General features: G+C 40.5%; 1 protein-coding gene across 20 annotated transcripts in view; it reads right to left on the reverse strand.

Moving 5' to 3' along the window:
- RBM47 (RNA binding motif protein 47) overlaps window positions 1-5,468 on the reverse strand; it is a 192,230-nt gene extending 186,762 nt beyond the window's left edge. For 10 of the 20 annotated variants that reach the window (XM_077136690.1, XM_077136688.1, XM_077136674.1 and 7 more), the window contains exon 1: window positions 3,893-4,388. The gene's annotated coding sequence lies outside the window, so the exon portion shown is untranslated. The other 10 variants (XM_077136689.1, XM_077136677.1, XM_077136685.1 and 7 more) reach the window with 3 other exon arrangements.
- Window positions 5,469-9,743: the final 4,275 nt, after the last annotated feature.

Consider the following 9,743-nt stretch of genomic DNA (forward strand, 5'->3'; position numbering starts at 1 on the left):
TTACACGCCCACCCCCCCACCCCCCATCCGTACATACAATTAACTCTTGGTCACCCATAGCATCTGGGATCAGGTTGTCTTCTACTGAGGTTGGTGGATACAATATGTGCAAATTTGACTATCAGCTGAAGCAAAGCACAATCAGTGAACACCCACCGGGCAACCACCTGTGGTCTGAGCACTGGATCACCGTGTTTGTAAGAAAGACATGCATTCTTCACACAGAAATAAGAGACCGCAAACGTATACTATCCCCAAAGGCAAATGTTGTGATTTGAGGAGTTCGGATATTGTTTTCTTGATTAATGTGACTGACTGTTATTTACAAATAAAGGTTATATTTTGCAGAATGAGGAATTTACTGAGACAAAAAAAAATTGGTATTTACCCAAAATCACAGAGTTTTCATGGTTAAACTAGCATTTTGTCTTCTCCTGATATCTCTCTCCATTGGCCTTCAGAAAGGTAGAGATTGTACTTTTTATTCCTAAAACTTCCCCATTCTTAAAACCTTTGATAGGATGTACCAAAAGAGCTACTAACATTTCTATTTTAATAATTTCTATTACTATTATAATCATTTCTATTGCAGTCTATATACTGTATACATTATCTAGACATACCCAAAAGTCGTTTTTGAATAAATTAGGTTTCTATAATGACAAAATTTGAGGATTCACTACAACAAAAAGAATGCTCATATTAACATACATAAGTTACATAAATTGAGCTGGAATTCTTTTCTCAAGTGTCCTTCAACCGATGAAGAAAGCAGAAGAAAGGCAGAGAGTGGGAGTATGGTTGAAGAAATGGTGCCTTTTGTAATCAAGTTTACTTTTGATTCTACTAAGAGGTAATATCTTGAACTCATTCAAATCAGCCATCTATTGCAGTGCAAGAAGAACATTTGAATTACAATTGCCAGTTCACCTGCAATCTTTTGGGGACATTTACGATTTCCATGTGAACTTTCTAGTAAATTCTACACCATTAACATGTTCAGGACTCTCCTGTTTTCTGGCCATTTATTCATTTCTCCAGACACTCTCTCCCCTTCTACTTTCACTGGAAAATTCCTCCTCTATACCCTTTTCAGGGCAAAATTCTTAAACGGGTTCTTAAAATGGGTATTCACTGACTTCAAAGGGAGAATATATTTCTCTTTCTCCCAGTGCCAGATGCTGAAGGGATAGAAGGGGAAGCAACAATGAGAGAAGTAGAAACAATCAGAAATCAAGCTCAGATAATCTCAGGAGTGTTTTACTGACAAGATGACGCCGGACCACACACAACAAGTGGCAGAATGCCATTTCCCCCTGAATCCCTCCAATCTGAGCTGTTGCCAGCAACCTGAGGTGGCAATTTAACAATTACTTGTTTCTATGACATTTGTTATCAGAAGGTTCCAAAGGCCTCCAAATCTTATAAATCTAGTCATTCTTGAATTACCATTATCGAAAATCATTCTCCAGGCGATCTTTGAAGGAATTACTTTGAACAGGTGGTTGCTTTGACTAACACACAACCTCTTACAATACTAAACCAAAAAATCAACATCATAAGACACAGAGACTATTTCCAACAGGAAAAATACATCTCTTAATCAGGCCAGTGTTTGAAACTTTTCAATATAACCTTGAACTTGGAATCATTCTGACAAGCTGCATTTATGTCTTAATGGTAATGTCAAAAAAGTTTGGCACACAGACCCTACCGATTCATGTAAAATGTATTCCTTTTCTCAGTCTTATGAATCCCAAACCTAAGCCCTCTATTCATAGAAGTTTTTTCTAGGATTATGTAGCCTCAGGAATAACCTAGTCAGTTTCACTTCAGTTGGGTCCAATTTTGAGGAAATCTCTTCCTCTAATCCCCACCTCCGTTACCCCCTGTACCCACTCCCCTGACCTTTCCTGAAGAAGCAGGGAAGGTACTTCAAAGGGAGGTGGAAGCCAATCTGAAATAGGTAAATACTTTGTTATAGCAGTCAAAGTCCAAACATTTGTGACATGATCTACTTTAATCTCCAGCTCAAAAGTAAAAATTTGGAAAGCAAATCCATTTTTTAAGAAAATAATTGCAACTACTTTAACCTTACAATCTTTTTTTTAAAATCATTGCTTAGAACAGGTTCAATTAATCTGAATGAATGTTCATGCCACATGGGGGAAAAAAAGTGAGTACTCTTAAACACTAGTTACAGCAAGTATATAGGACACGTGTCCAGAATCACATAGCTTCTTTGCTTTCTATCTTTATTTCATCTTCAGTATCACCAATTGCTTTGGGCAGAATTCTTTCAAAATTTATTCTGAAACAGCACATAGAGGAATCGAATATAAATATGTTAAATGATGATGATGAATCTGAAAATGTCACAGCCAAGAGAATGATAACAAATCTTCAAAAAATCTGATGCATATTCAGATATTCAGAATACATTTAAAAAGACTATCGAATCTGATGAATTTAAACGTAGATTAGTTGGGTGAAGTATAGCAGAGCTGGGGTAGCAGCTTCTTTTTTTTTTTTTTGATCAACGGGCTTCATTTGACATACATTAATGAAACTAGGCACTAATAAAATTTCTGATTCCCCATTCTCTCAGGCTGCAGTTATTAAGCTGAAGAGCCAATGGTATGTATATCAGAACAGGGTAAAGGGTAAGGTAGACAAGAAAGTAAGCAAAAACACAGACTATCTCCCTTTTTTTCTTCCTCCTATTTCTCTTTCAGACTGGGTTGGTTTTGTTACTTGCCCAGATTTCAGATTGCCAATCTGACAAAGATTATATTTAAATTAACAGCAAAATAAACTCCTACAAAATGTTATCTTACTTTCTTGGTTGGGTACCTCGGTTTGTCTGCAGCTTGTGATTTATACTGCTGACAACCTTTCCCCTTCTTTTACCTTTTAGAATTGGCACCTGCAATTCTCAAAAGCTCTTGGTGTAGCTGCCATCCCATTTGAAATTGCGCTTAAAAGGGTGGCAACCCCTTCATGTTTGTGGCCTCAACCTAGAATAAAATGTTTTGCCTTTTCTCTAAAAAAAAATTTCATGTGACTCCAGTATTAAACCTTTTAAAGAATACATTTTAAATCTACATTTCTACAGAGTGAGTCATTTAAATATCACTAGGGAAAAAACTGCTTGATTTTTTTAGCTCGAATCAGTACTGGCTTAATAAGTACCGTGAGGACAGTATCTTTCTAAAACTTTGATAACCTCAAGAAAGAAGCCACGTACCCGAATGCCTTTAGGACAGTACCCGAAAGAGTAGCTAAACTTTTACCTAATTAAGAAATGAATCATTTATTTCAAAAATTCTACATCCATTTATTTTAACTGATCTCTTAAATACTACCCGGCGACTGGTGATTTATCAACTGACTGACTGTCAACCCTACACTTTTTTGGAGATTGAATTTTAACTTTAAACAACAATTAAAACTCCATTACGTGTTACCTTCAGAGAAAAATTACTACAAGAAGATCTACCTGCCTTGGTCAACATGTATGAGATGCTGTCATGAATGTCACCCCAATTTCACTTTAAAAACCTCAGTCCAAAAAGTCACCTGTGCCTCTGGAAGGCCCAATCATGTGTTTTCAAGGGTAAAAAATCAGTTTCTCTAATGGAAAAGGATTCATCACCACAGGAAACATGATGGGGCTGACTTCATAGGATTTTGTGCTTTTTCAGAAGCTGGATTTAAAATCTTTTATGTGTATATATATATATAAACTAATTCCCACTAAAAAGACCAGAGTGGGGAGGAGGGTAGGAGAATGAAGGAGAAAAAGCTAGAGAGGGGGGGAGCATTGTTTAAAATTGGGACCCAAAATAAGATTAAGGGAGAGTAGTTGGAAGGATTACACAAAACCACCTACCTTTGTTATGTATTTGGAGTCGCCCACTTCAGAAATTAACACCATTCATAGCCCGGTAGCAATTTACACTGCTAGGAAGTAACCTACAACATCTTCTCAGCCTCCCTCTTTTTTAATGTAAAACCAAAATAAGGAGTGTCCAGCTACTCCCCACCGCGCCGCTTAAAGCAACAGATCGTTTTAGGCTTAGCTCCCTGGCTCCTGGGAATTCCAGTTTGTCAAAATTTCTTAACCTTGGAAACCTGCAGAGAGAAACTCTCAACGAGGACTCCCCAAGCCGCACATTCCAAAGTGTGAAGCAGGAGCGATAACCAGAAGGCAGTTCTCTCTGGGGCTAAAACTCCTGACTGGAGCGAGAACTTGAAAGTGCGGCGACTCCACTTGCAGAGCCGGCGCCGGGTCCACACCCGGGAGAGAGACAGGCGGCCCCGGGAGCCAGGCTGGTCCGGCACCGCGCACGGGGAGCGCTCGGGCTCTGGCCTCTGAGCTCGTCCCTATTCCCTCCCACCCTCCTCCCTCCCTCCCTCCCTCCTCCCGCTGCCCTCCCCCTGCCGAGGCCTTCGCCTCACAGTAGCAAGGTTGTCTCTCGTATACTCCCTTCCCTTAAACTCACCAAACCAGATTTTTACTCCCAACCCCAGCAACTTCCCGTAAATCCGCAGTGTAATGTTATCCTGCTCGCTGAGCCTCCGCTGGCTGAAGGCCAGCGCAACATTCCTGCTGTTTTAGGAGCACAGATACCTTTGCTGAAGGGTAAAAAAAAAAAAAGAAAGAAAAGAAAACAAACTACCTTGATAGGAAAGGTTTGGGGACTTCACCGGACAGACTTCTCTACCCGCTCAGAAAGTCACATCCATTGCAGACATCCAGAAATGTCCTCAGAAGTGGCACCTGACCCACCTGAGGACAGCTGTCCGTTCAGACGGCCGGCCCCCTTTCGGCTGTTCAGAAAAACTAGACCAGAACCATGTTTGAGGAATAAGGAACCTGCTGTGTTGAAACTCAAGCCGATCAGAACCACCCTACCCCAGTTTCCCTTTAGTAAAGCCGTTTAACTGGGTGCGATCACAGCGAGCCTCGCGGCGGGCCTGACCCAAGAGGGGACCTGACGGATTGTCCTACCTGGGGCAGAGCCGGGCTCCGACGTGCGCAGGAAGGAGAGTCACGCGGACCAAGCCCTGACCTTTACCGGGGCCTTCCACGCAGGGCCTGGGGCTTGGGCGCTGCTCCTTCAGAAGTAGTTCATTTTAATGCGCTATGACCTAAAGTTACAGCTGGTTTCTAGAAAGGGAACAAAAAACACTGCATTTAAAAACAGCAGCCAAGCCCTCCCTTCTTAACCTTGCCTGAGGTCTGGGGAGTTGGCTCTGACCCCCCTCCACACACACACCCCAGCTCCATCGCAAAAAAACCCCAGAAGTCCCCAATCCGTGCCCCACTCCCTCCGCCTTACCTGTTTATACAAGAGTTAAAAAGCCTCGCGCATTTCAATAGAGCGCTAAACCCGTTTGGAGGCGCGTAATCGGCCAACAGGAATCGAATTCTGTGACTAAACAAACTAGAAGAGGAAGCAGGCACCACCAGGAACCTAAAACAGAGTTGTGATTTCGGGTTGCAATGTCATTCAACTGTGGAAAAAAAAAAAAAATACTGATTCTCATTGTGCTATTTTAGTGAAGGGATAGTCTGAAAATGTTTTTTGGTGGTTAAATGAGCCGATACATGCAAAGAGCTTGGAATTGCTATTATGGGTCGTAGTAGTAGAATTGCTGTTTTTATATTGGATTATGCCTTCTTTTTCTGAAAAGGAGAAGGTGCGACCAGAGTTAGAAGTGAGGTTCTAGACCCAGCACTGCCATGAACAAGTCATTTAAACGCTCCTGGCCCCGGTTTCTGGAAAATTCTAAGGATAAGATTTTGCAATAGCTTACAGTCGATGTGTGTCTTGAAATACAGTGGGAAATAAAGCCCCTCTAATGAAAGAGGTATCCAACTGATTTTCGTCTGACTTAAAAGTTACAAGATTGACAAGATACACAGAGATAAACTGGCCTGTACATTCCGTGAAGGATTGTTCACTAAGAGAAAGGAAACTCAGGACCCAGCAATCAATCATCCGTGTATGCTTAATTCTAATTTGGATTTAGGCACTTGACCTACTGCCTGACCCTGGGAGAGAGTTATTTATCCTATTCAGTCACAAGCCAATGTGAGGCAAATAATGGCCATTGCCATTTGAAAAATATGTGAAATATTCAGGAGAAATAAGTTTAAACTTCTCATAAATATTTTTAAAGGATTATTGAAGGCTAATGTATGATCTGTGACTCCACTCTTTCCTAATTTAACTTCATTTTTCAAGAAAAAAATCACGATCCCTTACATTAATGAAGTCATTTCTACTTTATTAAGCACGTTCCTGTACTTTAACTTATCTGACCCAAATAAATCCATTCATGAACTATTTTATACCCATTTTGTGGATGAAGATTCTGAAATCAGGGAGGTTAAGTGATTTGTCCCGGGTTTCTCATCTGAGTGTGTGCTGAGGTCAGAACTAGTTTCCACACTCATAAAATCTAACAGCCACATGGGCTACCTCTAGGAAAAATGATTTTTTAAAACCTGTAAATATTTACTGATTTGCAATGCTAGTACAGCAAAAGATTCTGAAATCTTTTTGTTTTGCGATCCCTTAAAATCAAGCTTCTTTTCATCATTGGTCTCTCCAATGGGGCAAGATTTAATCCAGATCAATTAAACATTTTCTGAATTTTAGATACATTCCTTGTCAATACAAGCTAAAGGGGGCTCTGAACAGCAGGCAGTGAGAATATTCCTAGGCTCTCATGCCACGTCTAAGCATTGATACTCCAGGTCATTGAAGAGGGCTCCACAACCTGAAGGCAACTTGAAAACCCCAGCTCCACATTCGCCTGAAGTTTTCTTTTCTTTTCTTTTCCAGAAGTAGATGAGATCCTGGTTTCAAGTATCTCTTACAGTCGGGGACCCTTTGAAATAAAGAATTCAAGAGACTTACAGATTTTTCCACTTTAGATCCGGCACTGGTTGGAAGGCTGGAGAGTAGTGACAAGGAATAAGAAAATGAATCTGAAGCATGGAGGTGAGTAACTCCAGGTATGGAGTCAACAAAGCCCAACACTAGAGAAGGCACAGGCACCAGGAAGCAAGTCCTCACTGCAGTTTTGAGTCTGTAAGTTTCTCTCAAACATTACCTGGCACCTCTGCTCCCTCTTCCCCAGTTTTACCCACCAGCACCTGTTAAATGGATGCAATGCTTGTTCTTACCTACTTCCCACTGCCTTTCCCAGGGATAAAACAGATTTTAAAAGTGGGAAGCAATAATGAAAGAAACGTGAGCTTTTATGTTGCCTTCTTTGTCACTTGCCTTGTTGCCTGTTGTTATTATTATTATATTAATTCTCAGGCAACCCCCATTTTCCTGGGCTGTTTTTGTTTTCATACTCCTGACTTTTACTTTTTGCTTTCTTCTTTCCCTTCCGCCTGCAGAGCAGTGCAGTAGAGTGAAACATGGAGATCAATGTTCCATAGATTTGAGTTTGAGTATTTTACTTGAGTTTTACCTCTTAGCTACATGATCCTGGAAAAATTAGCCTTTCTCAGCTTCAGTTTGTTCATTTATGAAATACTAATACCTACCTCTCTGGATCTCTTTAAGGATTAAATGAGAGGTAAAATCTCAGTACGATTCCTGGCACATAGAAAGTACTCAAGAAACAGTATTTCTTTTTTGAACCTGGAAAAAACCTACTCCAAGGTTCACAAAGAACTCACATTTAATTCTTAGATCAAATAGCATTATTCCAAGAGTCCCTCATCAAGTAAATAGAAGCAAACTTCAGACCTTGGTAAAGAACTACTGTGTAATAATAATCACTCATGTACATTGCATTTTCGATTACAGATTATCACCTTTGATCATCACTTCTGTGTCAGGTAAGTATAGGTAAGGCACAGATCATTTGTATCAAGCCATGGATCAGATTAGGAAACTGAGGTTCCCAGTAGATGCTCCAAGTTGCTAGTAAGTAAGTAGCAGAGACAGGTTTTTAACTATTTTTCACTGCCTCATACTCCTGAGACCATTTGCTACTCTCTCCCTATGCCCAACTGGGAGCAAAATCAAGGCGTTTCAAGAGTATTTGAGCTTGTAGCTGTGGGGAGAGAGCCAGGAGATTCTGGCCAAAGTTTGGGGACACTTCTCAATTTGGAGACATGGAAACCCAAAAAGAACCCTATCAAGCATCTGTGCCCTGAGAGAAGAGAGGTGCACTGACCTTGGGAGTAAGCTTCCGACTCAATGAGACAAGCAGAATGAATGACAGCACAATGAAGAGCTTGGGCTCAAAGTCAGCGAGATGAAGTTTGCATCCTGACAACCACGTAATCATGGGCAAGTTACCTAATCCCTAAACTGCAGTTTCTTGCTGATGACTGTAGGGTCAACCCAAGGACTAATTTAGATGATAAACATAAAAGTACCAACATGATGCTCAATACACTATAAATTTTCAGTAAATGTTAGTTATTTCTCTTAAAGAGAAGAGGTTGTTACTGAGACGGTACATGTGGGGCCTAAATGAGAATACAAAGAGCTTAGTACAACGCCTGGCACATAGTAAATGTTTAACCACGAGCTTTTGTTATTATTTGCGTGTAACAATATCATATGACAGTGATGAAGTCATAGTGGTTGACTTTTTGGGGGGTCTGTTTTCTTTTTTTTGGCATGGGCAGGAACCAGGAATCGAACCCGGGTCTCTGGCATGGCAGGTGAGAATTCTGCCAGTGAGCCACTGTCGCACTGCCCCGGGGTTGTTTTTTATTTCTTATCAAGCTGAACTTTTAGCTCTTATTACGTTATTATACATCATTACAGTGTGTATAATGGTAATACCTTCCCAATGCTTCTCATTTCTGTGTCCCTCATGCCCTCTAGTTTTACTTGAAACATAAAAGTTATTGCCAGATCGAATAAAATCATCGACCTGAACTCAAGCTTTCTATTGAGGCTGGTGATATCTTTCCCAATTCAAATTTTCCCAGAAATAAACCATATTTAATTATAGAACATGCAACTTGATCCACACAGACCTGTCATCCCCACAGTTTTCTCAGTATTACCTTCAGTGACCACCAACTACCCACTTTTAAAAAGCCTTTATTTTTCAGTTTTATATCAAATCCCCACTACAGCAAATTGTGTACATTTAAGACATTATTCCATAGGTCAACGGTCAAAGGATGAGGACCATTCAGAACTGTGATAGAAGAAAGTCTGGGTTTGGAGTTTCCATAGGAGGGCCCCTGACTGAATTTTAAAAATGTACTGAGTTCACAGAAAAGGGAATTAATTATAGCAGGGGTTCACTTCGAACATTAATCTCAGAAGCCAATCCTTCATTCTGAGAAAGGCCTTCAATACAAGGAGTCCCTTGACCCCTGTTCTTCCTGAATAAATAGCTCTGCCAAAGCCTGCCTGCTTAGACTCAAGGCTTCCCTCCAGCTTCCAGCGCCTGCTGAGATGGAGGGAGCACCGATGTAAATTATAGGCCCTTAAAGGCCCACTGGAGACCCAGAAATGGTTTTGTTATGGCAACAAAGGCTGCTAATTCCTTTGTATCCCTTTAAGGCTTATTCTCCACTAGAGAAGATTTTCAGATTTCTTTTAATTTTATAATGGAAAACAGCCTCACATAAGAAGCGCAATCATTCAGCGATAATTTTATCAGAAAAGATTGCCAACATAAAATAGCTAACATTTTTAAGCACTTATACTGAAGTAATTGCCAGACATGGTGTTAAGAAC

This window comes from Tamandua tetradactyla, chromosome 19, assembly GCF_023851605.1.
Source record: "Tamandua tetradactyla isolate mTamTet1 chromosome 19, mTamTet1.pri, whole genome shotgun sequence".
Lineage (NCBI taxonomy): Eukaryota > Metazoa > Chordata > Mammalia > Pilosa > Myrmecophagidae > Tamandua > Tamandua tetradactyla.